Genomic DNA, 12,322 nt, shown 5'->3' on the forward strand with positions numbered 1-12,322 from the left:
GATACAGCTTTAGAACAACGTTCAGCCATGTTAGTAAAAATGGGATCGATGCAAGTTGATGATGTAATACCGGACCTATCAGTGAACGTTCTGGTTGGTGATGTCATAACTTGAGTCAGGTTACATGGCGACAGAAATACGTTTTTTTTCTCATTGGACAATCCATTTTCATATCCCCCTCCCAAAAAAAATATTTCCCTATTTTCATCAGATACCTTATCCAACACTTAGCAAATTACATCAAGATATTTGACATCAGCATTAGGTGGCTTATAGCAGAAACCAACTAGTATAGGTTTCAAACGTGGTTAATGCTGCTGTATCCATAGAGCCTCTAATCCATTCAACATCCTGTACCCATAGAGCCTCTAATCCATTCAACATCCTGTACCCATAGAGCCTCTAATCCATTCAACATCCTGTACCCATAGAGTCTCTAATCCATTCAACATCCTGTACCCATAGAGCCTCTAATCCATTCAACATCCTGTACCCATAGAGCCTCTAATCCATTCAGCATCCTGTACCCATAGAGCCTCTAATCCATTCAACATCCTGTACCCATAGAGCCTCTAATCCATTCAGCATCCTGTACCCATAGAGCCTCTAATCCATTCAAAATCCTGTACCCATAGAGCCTCTAATCCATTCAACATCCTGTACCCATAGAGCCTCTAATCCATTCAGCATCCTGTACCCATAGAGCCTCTAATCCATTCAACATCCTGTACCCATAGAGCCTCTAATCCATTCAAAATCCTGTACCCATAGAGCCTCTAATTCATTCAACATCCTGTACCCATAGAGCCTCTAATCCATTCAACATCCTGTACCCATAGAGCCTCTAATCCATTCAACATCCTGTACCCATAGAGCCTCTAATCCCTTCAACATCCTGTACCCATAGAGCCTCTAATTCATTCAACATCCTGTACCCATAGAGCCTCTAATCCATTCAACATCCTGTACCCATAGAGCCTCTAATCCATTCAACATCCTGTACCCATAGAGCCTCTAATCCATTCAGCATCCTGTACCCATAGAGCCTCTAATCCATTCAACATCCTGTACCCATAGAGCCTCTAATCCATTCAACATCCTGTACCCATAGAGCCTCTAATCCATTCAACATCCTGTACCCATAGAGCCTCTAATCCATTCAGCATCCTGTACCCATAGAGCCTCTAATCCATTCAACATCCTGTACCCATAGAGCCTCTAATCCATTCAACATCCTGTACCCATAGAGCCTCTAATTCATTCAACATCCTGTACCCATAGAGCCTCTAATCCATTCAACATCCTGTACCCATAGAGCCTCTAATTCATTCAACATCCTGTACCCATAGAGCCTCTAATCCATTCAACATCCTGTACCCATAGAGCCTCTAATCCATTCAACATCCTGTACCCATAGAGCCACTAATCCATTCAGCATCCTGTACCCATAGAGCCTCTAATCCATTCAACATCCTGTACCCATAGATCCTCTAATCCATTCAACATCCTGTACCCATAGAGCCTCTAATCCATTCAGCATCCTGTACCCATAGAGCCTCTAATCTATTCAACATCCTGTACCCATAGAGCCTCTAATCCATTCAACATCCTGTACCCATAGAGCCTCTAATCCATTCAGCATCCTGTACCCATAGAGCCTCTAATCCATTCAACATCCTGTACCCATAGAGCCTCTAATCTATTCAACATCCTGTACCCATAGAGCCTCTAATCCATTCAACATCCTGTACCCATAGAGCCTCTAATCTATTCAACATCCTGTACCCATAGAGCCTCTAATCCATTCAAAATCCTGTACCCATAGAGCCTCTAATCCATTCAACATCCTGTACCCATAGAGCCTCTAATCCATTCAACATCCTGTACCCATAGAGCCTCTAATCTATTCAACATCCTGTACCCATAGAGCCTCTAATCCATTCAACATCCTGTACCCATAGAGCCTCTAATCCATTCAAAATCCTGTACCCATAGAGCCTCTAATCCATTCAACATCCTGTACCCATAGAGCCTCTAATCCATTCAACATCCTGTACCCATAGAGCCTCTAATCCATTCAGCATCCTGTACCCATAGAGCCTCTAATCTATTCAACATCCTGTACCCATAGAGCCTCTAATCCATTCAAAATCCTGTACCCATAGAGCCTCTAATCCATTCAACATCCTGTACCCATAGAGCCTCTAATCCATTCAACATTAAGTCCTGACGTTGTTTTGCTGGAATATGATTCTGGATGTAAACTGCAACTCCACCTCCCATATCTATTTCTGTCCCCTCCTGAACAAATTATATCCACGTATAGAGATCTCTGCATTCTCAAAATAAGAGTCCAAGTGAGTCTCTGACATTACCAATACATGAATATTGTTTGACTGCACATTTTAATGAATTGTGTTTTCCTTTAAACTGCATATATTCATTTACATTTTAGTCATTTAGCAGACGCTCTTATCCAGAGCGACTTACATTTCATACATTTCATTTTTTTTTTTTTTCCCGTACTGGCCCCCCGTGGGAATCGAACCCACAACCCTGGCGTTGCAAACACCATGCGTTGCAAACACCATGCTCTACCAACTGATCTACAGGGAACACCTACACACAGAGTGAGCAATTAACAGACCTTTCTTTGGTAGATTTAAAGTATATTTTCCAAACATGAATCAGCAGTTGGAATCTGAGAGAGAGATTGTGTGTGTGTGTGTGTGTGTGTGTGTGTGTGTGTGTGTGTGTGTGTGTGTGTGTGCGGGGGGGGGGGGGGCTGGAACTGCTTGTGTTTGAGAGAGAGAGAAAGAGAGTCAGTCAGTCGTAACTTGTGGAGGAGAATGTGGGCTTTTGGCACCAGAGGGTATTTGACAGACGTTGACTGATTTGGAAGTAAATACAAGCAGAGCTGTAGGTTCTGGGCAGAGTTCTCCACTCCTGAGTAACAACTCCTTTCTGAGCAGCCTGCAGTAACACAGTAACATTGCTACTTAGTGTTTTAACACAGCTGATCTGTTACTTAGAAATTGATGGGAACAAAAGAGAGTTAGGCTTTTCAACATTCCTTCCTGAAGTCGTTGCCTACCCCCCCCCCTTACTCCCAGCTGATCTGTTACCTAGACATTTACAGGAACAATAGAGAGCCTCAGCATTCCTTCCTGAAGTCGTTGCCTACTCCTCCCCTCACTCCCCCACACCCCCCCCCCTCCCATGTAGCTTTGACTTCCCCCAACTTTCCCCTTATGTCCCCCCCCTCTCCCTCCCTCACATCTGCTACTCTGTTTCCTCACTCAGTGGTGATAAGAGTATATTTTTAGAAATATGTTTGTGTGTCCAGTTGGTACTATTCTGTACTGTGTGGTGGAGTCAACACTATACTATTGTATTGTGTGGAGTCAATCAATCAAATGTATTTATAAACCCCTTCTTACATCAGCTGATGTCTCAAAGTGCTGTACAGAAACCCAGCCTAAAACCCCAAACAGCAAACAATGCAGGTGTAGAAGCACGGTGGCTAGGAAAAACTTTTCCCCTGAACACTCTGTCATGTCCTACTCTGGGTTACATTCACGTTGAGTTTCTCCACCAACACCATTCATCTGAGAACAGGCGTGTGTGGATATCTTAGAGCAGGGGGAGGAGAGAGGAGAGGAGGGGACAGGAGAGGGGAGAGTAGAGGAGGGGAGTAGAGAGGAGAGAGGAGAGGAGGGGAGTAGAGAAGAGAGAGGAGAGGAGGGGAGAAGAGAGAGGAGAGGAGGGGAGTAGAGAAGAGAGAGGAGAGGAGGGGAGTAGAGAAGAGAGAGGAGAGGAGGGGAGTAGAGAAGAGAGAGTAGAGGAGGGGAGAAGAGAGAGGAGAGGAGGGGAGTAGAGAAGAGAGAGGAGAGGAGGGGAGTAGAGAACAGAGAGGAGAGGAGGGGAGTAGAGAAGAGAGAGGAGAGGAGAGGAGGGGAGTAGAGAACAGAGAGGAGAGGAGGGGACAGGAGAGGGGAGAGTAGAGGAGGGGAGTAGAGAGGAGAGGCCCCTGAGCTCTGTGTCCCTGTCCTGCTCAACACGCAACACTATCTGGTGTCAACACTATACTTTGCTGTGATTGCTGCATTCTTCCCATCTGTTTCTGGCGGCCGCCCTGTTACTGTTAAACTGCGTCCCAAATGGTACAACACTCCCTATGTAGTGCACTACTTTTAACCAGTGCCCATAGTGGAATAGGGTGCCATTTGGGATGCACATTCACTGTTAGTGTCTTGGGGTCACATCCCCCCACATCCCTGACTGAACTGAGGAGAGAAGGATGTGACTCAGTGGAAGGACTGAGGAGAGAGGGATGTGACTCAGTGGAAGGACTGAGGAGAGAAGGATGTGACTCAGTGGAAGGACTGAGGAGAGAGGGATGTGACTCAGTGGAAGGACTGAGGAGAGAGCGATGTGACTCAGTGGAAGGACTGAGGAGAGAGGGATGTGACTCAGTGGAAAGACTGAGGAGAGAGGGATGTGACTCTGGAAGGACTGAGGAGAGAGGGATGTGACTCAGTGGAAGGACTGAGGAGAGAGGGATGTGACTCAGTGGAAGGACTGAGGAGAGAGGGATGTGACTCAGTGGAAGGACTGAGGAGAGAGCGATGTGACTCAGTGGAAGGACTGAGGAGAGAGGGATGTGACTCAGTGGAAGGACTGAGGAGAGAGGGATGTGACTCAGTGGAAGGACTGAGGAGAGAGCGATGTGACTCAGTGGAAGGACTGAGGAGAGAGCGATGTGACTCAGTGGAAGGACTGAGGAGAGAGCGATGTGACTCAGTGGAAGGACTGAGGAGAGAGGGATGTGACTCTGTGGAAAGACTGAGGAGAGAGGGATGTGACTCTGGAAGGACTGAGGAGAGAGGGATGTGACTCAGTGGAAGGACTGAGGAGAGAGGGATGTGACTCAGTGGAAGGACTGAGGAGAGAGCGATGTGACTCAGTGGAAGGACTGAGGAGAGAGGGATGTGACTCAGTGGAAGGACTGAGGAGAGAGGGATGTGACTCAGTGGAAGGACTGAGGAGAGAGGGACGGGACTCAGTGGAAGGGGCCATAATAATGGACTCACACACAGAAACTCACAGATGGAAACAGAGACATGGAGGGTCAGTCTTCCTCTTCCTGTCCTTTAGCCTGACAGTTCATTCTGATGGTTCTGGAAACATTATTTTTATAGCTTCCTCTCCCTGATGGCAGAAAGCCAATACTTCAGGTATATCTTTATATGGAATACTAGTTATCCAGTCTCTGTCTTAAAGAGTGAGGGCTCTATTCAATCTGGATGGCTGAAGTGATAGAGATTGAACGTTATTCATTTAAAGGTAATTTCCAATTGAGCTGACGTATGCAGTGTTTACCGTGAATGCAGTCTCTGCTAACACGGTAATATTACCTTTAAATTTCAATCATGCTGTAACACTGAACTTCTGCTATACGGATTGAATAGAGCCCTGAGTGGAGTCCAGGGCCTGTATTGACGAAGCATCTCAAAGTAGGACTGCTGATTTAGGATCATTGTGATCCAAAAGACAGATTTTTATAGATTATTTTATTTGAACCTTATTTAACAAGGCAAGTCAGTTAAGAACAAATTCTTATTTACAATGACGGCCTACCAAAAGACAAAAGGCCTCTTACGGGGACAGGGGCTAGGATTTAAACATAAAAAATATATATAGTTAAAACACACATCACGACAAGAGAGACACCACAACACTACATAAAGAGAGACCTAGCCGACAACATAGCAAGGCAGCAGCACATGACAACACAGCATGGTAGCAACACAACATGACAACACGGTACACTCATTATTGGGAACAGACAACAGCACAAAGGACAAGAAGGTAGAGACAACAATACAGAGCAGCCACAACTGTCAGTAAGAGTGTCCATGATTGAGAGATGGAGATAAAACTGTCCAGTTTGAGTTTGTTGCAGCTCGTTCCAGTCGCTAGCTACAGTGAACTGAAAAGAGGAGCGACCCAGGGATGTGTGTGCTTTGGGGACCTTTAACAGAATGTGACTGGCGGAACGGGTGTTGTATGTGGAGGATGAGGGCTGCAGTAAATATATCAGATAGGGGGAGAGAGCGTTTTATAAATATCACATTATTCATTATGATCTGATGAAACGGATCCTAGATCAGAACTCCTACTCTAAAACACCTAGTGAATGGGCCCAGAGATATGAGTGGTGCTCAGAGAGACTTGTTTATCTGTATCCTGTGCCTGCACTGCGGCTGCATGCAGTTGGGTTACATTTACATTTTACATTTTAGTCATTTAGCAGACACTCTTATCCAGAGCGATTTACAGTAGTGAATGCATACATTTAATTTCATTCATTTATTTTTTTAATTTTTTTGTACTGGCCCCCCGTGGGAATCGAACCCACAACCCTGGCGTTGAACACGGGTTCAACTCATACTGTATACGCATCACTGTACCAAGAAGCTTTATAAAAAGCAACATGTGTTTTTTCAAGTGTTCTGCACTCTACTACAGTCCACTACTCTACAGAACACTAGGACGGCAGGTAGCCTTGCGGTTAAGAACATTGGCCCAGTAGCCGTGTATATCCCCCTGCAAGCGGATACCAAGACGGCCATGAAGGGACGTCACTGGACTTTATGCAAACTGGAAACCATATATCCCGAGGCTGCATTTATTGTAGCTGGGGATTTTAACAAAGATAATTTGAGAACAAGGCTACCTAAATTCTATCAGCATATCGATTGCAGTACACGAGCGAGTAACACTTCTCGACCACTGCTACTCTAACTTCCACGATGCATACAAGGCCCTCCCTCGCTCTCCTTTTGGAAAATCTGACCATGACTCCATCTTGTTGCTCCCCTCCTATAGGCAGAAACTAAAACAGGAAGCACCTGTGCTTAGGTCTATCCAATGCTGGTCTGACCAATCGGATTCCATGCTTCAAGATTGCTTCGATCACGTGGACTGGGATACGTTCTGGGTAGCCTCAGATAACAGCATTGACATATATACTGACTCGGTGAGCGAGTTTATAAGGAAGTGTATAGGGGATGTTGTACCCACTGTGACTATTAAAACCTTCCCTAACCGTGGATTGATGGAAGCATTCATGCAAAACTGAAAGCGCAAAACACCGCATTTAACCATGTAAAGGTGCCTGGGAATATGGTTGAATACAATCAGTGTATTTATTCCCTCCGTAAGGCAATCAGACAAGCTAAGTGTCAGTATAGAGACAAAGTGGAGTCGCAATTCAACGGCTCAGACACGAGAGGTATGTGGCAGGGTCTCAGACAATCACGGACTACAAAAAGAAAACCAGCCCCGTCGCGGACACCGACGTCTTGCTTCCAGACAAATTAAACAACTTTTTCGCAAGCTTTGAGGACAATACAGTGCCACCGACAAGGCCCGCTACCAAAGCCTGTGGGCTCTCCTTCTCCGTGGCCAACGTGAGTAAAACATTTAAACGTGTTAACCCTCGCAAAGCTGCCGGCCCAGACAGCATCCCTAGCCGCATCCTCAGGGCATGCGCAGACCAGCTGGCTGGTGTGTTTACAGACATATTCAATCTCTCCCTATCCCAGTCTGCTGTGCCCACATGCTTCAGGATGTCCACCATTGTTCCTGTTCCCAAGAAGGCAAAGGAAACTGAACTAAATGACTACCGCCCTGTAGCACTCACTTCTGCCGTCATGAAGTGCTTTGAGAGACTAGTCATGGATCATATCACCTCCACCTTACCTGACACCCTAGACTTTATAGTTCACTCCCTACTTACGCACATACACACGAACAGTAGATATCCTACACACATACATACACACGAACAGTAGATATCCTACACACATACATACACACGAACAGTAGATATCCTACACACATACATACACACGAACAGTAGATATCCTACACACATACATACACACGAACAGTAGATATCCTACACACATACATACACACGAACAGTAGATATCCTACACACATACATACACACGAACAGTAGATATCCTACACACATACATACACACGAACAGTAGATATCCTACACACATACATACACACGAACAGTAGATATCCTACACACATACATACACACGAACAGTAGGGTGAGTTGAATCCCTCCCCAGAGTTCTCACCACTGTTTATCACTACCCAGCGCTGTCGTCCATATATTTTAGATTTATATATTCTTATCCCATTCCTTTACTAGATTGTGTGTATTAGGTTTTGTTGTGGAATTAGTTAGATATTACTGCACTGTCGGAACTAGAAGCACAAGCATTTCGCTACACTCACAATAACATCTGCTAACCATGTGTATGTGACCAATAACATTTGATTTGATTTTATTTGATAAGCGTGTCTGCTAAATGACTCACTACTATAAGTGGCTGTGGATAAGAGAGTCTGCTAAATGACTAACATGTCAATGTACCCTACAGTACTTTACTGCACACTTCTCTACAGTACACTAGAATACACTCACTGAGAGAGCTACAGAGGCATATGAAAAGGGTAGAGATAGAGGGAGAGACACAGACAGACAGAGAAATAGAGAGAGGAGTCTGAGAGGGTAGTTATCTGGCTGCAGGACACTACCCATGTCTGAGAGGGTAGTTATCTGGCTGCAGGACACTACCCATGTCTGAGAGGGTAGCTGCAGTACACTACCCATGTCTGAGAGGGTAGCTATCTGGCTGCAGGACACTACCCATGTCTGAGAGGGTAGCTATCTGGCTGCAGGACACTACCCATGTCTGAGAGGGTAGTTATCTGGCTGCAGGACACTACCCATGCCTGAGAGGGTAGCTATCTGGCTGCAGGACACTACCCATGTCTGAGAGGGTAGTTATCTGGCTGCAGGACACTACCCATGTCTGAGAGGGTAGCTGTAGTACACTACCCATGTTTGAGAGGGTAGCTGCAGTACACTACCCATGTTTGAGAGGGTAGCTAGCTGGCTGCAGTGCACTACCCATGTCTGAGAGGGTAGCTATCTGGCTGCAGTACACTACCCATGTCTGAGAGGGTAGCTGCAGTACACTACCCATGTTTGAGAGGGTAGCTGCAGTACACTACCCATGTCTGAGAGGGTAGTTATCTGGCTGCAGTACACTACCCATGTCCGAGAGGGTAGCTAGCTGGCTGCAGTGCACTACCCATGTCTGAGAGGGTAGCTAGCTGGCTGCAGTACACTACCCATGTCTGAGAGGGTAGTTATCTGGCTGCAGGACACTACCCATGTCTGAGAGGGTAGCTGCAGTACACTACCCATGTCTGAGAGGGTAGCTGCAGTACACTACCCATGTCTGAGAGGGTAGTTATCTGGCTGCAGGACACTACCCATGTCTGAGAGTGTAGATGCAGTACACTACCCATGTCTGAGAGGGTAGCTGCAGTACACTACCCATGTCTGAGAGGGTAGTTATCTGGCTGCAGGACACTACCCATGTCTGAGAGGGTAGCTAGCTGGCTGCAGTACACTACCCATGTCTGAGAGGGTAGCTAGCTGGCTGCAGTACACTACCCATGTCTGAGAGGGTAGCTGCAGGACACTACCCATGTCTGAGAGGGTAGCTATCTGGCTGCAGGACACTACCCATGTCTGAGAGGGTAGCTGCAGTACACTACCCATGTCTGAGAGGGTAGCTATCTGGCTGCAGGACACTACCCATGTCTGAGAGGGTAGCTGCAGGTCACTACCCATGTCTGAGAGGGTAGCTATCTGGCTGCAGTACACTACCCATGTCTGAGAGGGTAGCTGCAGTACACTACCCATGTCTGAGAGGGTAGTTATCTGGCTGCAGTACACTACCCATGTCTGAGAGGGTAGTTATCTGGCTGCAGTACACTACCCATGTCTGAGAGGGTAGTTATCTGGCTGCAGTACACTACCCATGTCTGAGAGGGTAGCTAGCTGGCTGCAGTACACTGCCTGGGAGCTGAATATAACCTGTGTGAGATTAGAACATTGTGATAAGCCAGTAGGAATCCTGTATGTTCATCTGTCTGAAGAAGACTGATAGGTATTGGCTGATGACAACACTAGATCTTTCTTTAGAAATGTGTTCCTAGCCTGAGTCCCAATCTGTTTGAGCTATCATTGTCATGCCAAACATAGATGGACAATGAGCACAAACACATCTTGTCAAAAGTAGTGCACTATATAGGGAATAGGGTGCTATTTGGGATGCAGTACCGGAGCTATGTCTCTGTGTATCAGTGTTTTCTCCTTTCAACCTGCAGACCAGATCATAAACCATAAACCTGCTCTGCACAGCCACCATCTGGGTTTTATTCTCATTGTTGGCTCTCCATCAAGTCCTCTGAAGAACCATCTGTCATGTTTTCCATGGCTTGATTTTGACTGAATAGTTCTGAACAGTTTGTCAGTCAGTTTTTATTGTTTAGGTGCAGTTTCCCGGACACAGATTAAGTCGTGGCTAAAAATCATGCTCAATGGAGACTCTCCATTTCTAGTAAACCGTCGCTACGCTAGGCTTGGTCTGTCAGTGATGATGGTAATAAAGATGATTATGGTGATGATTATCAAAAGACATTGATCAGGGCTGATAATGGTTCCTGTCTGTCTCTAGTATCAGGGTCAGGGCTGATAATGGTTCCTGACTGTCTCTAGTACCAGGGTCTGGGTCAGGGCTGATAATGGTTCCTGACTGTCTCTAGTACCAGGGTCAGGGCTGATAATGGTTCCTGACTGTCTCTAGTACCAGTGTCAGGGCTGATAATGGTTCCTGACTGTCTCTAGTACCAGGGTCAGGGCTGATAATGGTTCCTGTCTGTCTCTAGTACCAGGGTCAGGGCTGATAATGGTTCCTGTCTGTCTCTAGTACCAGGGTCAGGGCTGATAATGGTTCCTGTCTGTCTCTAGTACCAGGGTCAGGGCTGATAATGGTTCCTGACTGTCTCTAGTACCAGGGTCAGGGCTGATAATGGTTCCTGACTGTCTCTAGTACCAGGGTCAGGGCTGATAATGGGTCCTGACTGTCTCTAGTACCAGGGTCAGGGCTGATAATGGTTCCTGACTGTCTCTAGTACCAGGGTCAGGGCTGATAATGGTTCCTGACTGTCTCTAGTACCAGGGTCAGGGCTGATAATGGTTCCTGTCTGTCTCTAGTACCAGGGTCAGGGCTGATAAGGGTTCCTGACTGTCTCTAGTACCAGGGTCAGGGCTGATAATGGTTCCTGTCTGTCTCTAGTACCAGGGTCAGGGCTGATAATGGTTCCTGACTGTCTCTAGTACCAGGGTCAGGGCTGGTAATGGTTCCTGACTGTCTCTAGTACCAGGGTCAGGGCTGATAATGGGTCCTGTCTGTCTCTAGTACCAGGGTCAGGGCTGATAATGGTTCCTGTCTGTCTCTAGTACCAGGGTCAGGGCTGATAATGGTTCCTGTCTGTCTCTAGTACCAGGGTCAGGGCTGATAATGGTTCCTGACTGTCTCTAGTACCAGGGTCAGGGCTGATAATGGGTCCTGACTGTCTCTAGTACCAGGGTCAGGGCTGATAATGGTTCCTGACTGTCTCTAGTACCAGGGTCAGGGCTGATAATGGTTCCTGACTGTCTCTAGTACCAGGGTCTGGGTCAGGGTTGATAATGGGTCCTGACTGTCTCTAGTACCAGGGTCAGGGCTGATAATGGTTCCTGACTGTCTCTAGTACCAGGGTCAGGGCTGGTAATGGTTCCTGACTGTCTCTAGTACCAGGGTCTGGGTCAGGGCTGATAATGGTTCCTGACTGTCTCTAGTACCAGAGTCAGGGCTGATTATGGTTCCTGACTGTCTCTAGTACCAGGGTCAGGGCTGATAATGGTTCCTGACTGTCTCTAGTTCCAGGGTCAGGGCTGATAATGGTTCCTGACTGTCTCTAGTACCAGGGTCAGGGCTGATAATGGTTCCTGACTGTCTCTAGTACCAGGGTCTGGGTCAGGGCTGATAATGGTTCCTGACTGTCTCTAGTACCAGGGTCAGGGCTGATAATGGTTCCTGTCTGTCTCTAGTACCAGGGTCTGGGTCAGGGCTGATAATGGTTCCTGACTGTCTCTAGTACCAGAGTCAGGGCTGATAATGGTTCCTGACTGTCTCTAGTACCAGGGTCAGGGCTGATAATGGTTCCTGACTGTCTCTAGTACCAGGGTCAGGGCTGATAATGGTTCCTGTCTGTCTCTAGTACCAGGGTCAGGGCTGATAAGGGTTCCTGACTGTCTCTAGTACCAGGGTCAGGGCTGATAATGGTTCCTGTCTGTCTCTAGTACCAGGGTCAGGGCTGATAATGGTTCCTG

This window comes from Salmo trutta, chromosome 15 (genome assembly GCF_901001165.1).
Source record: "Salmo trutta chromosome 15, fSalTru1.1, whole genome shotgun sequence".
In the NCBI taxonomy this organism is placed as follows: Eukaryota; Metazoa; Chordata; class Actinopteri; order Salmoniformes; family Salmonidae; genus Salmo; species Salmo trutta.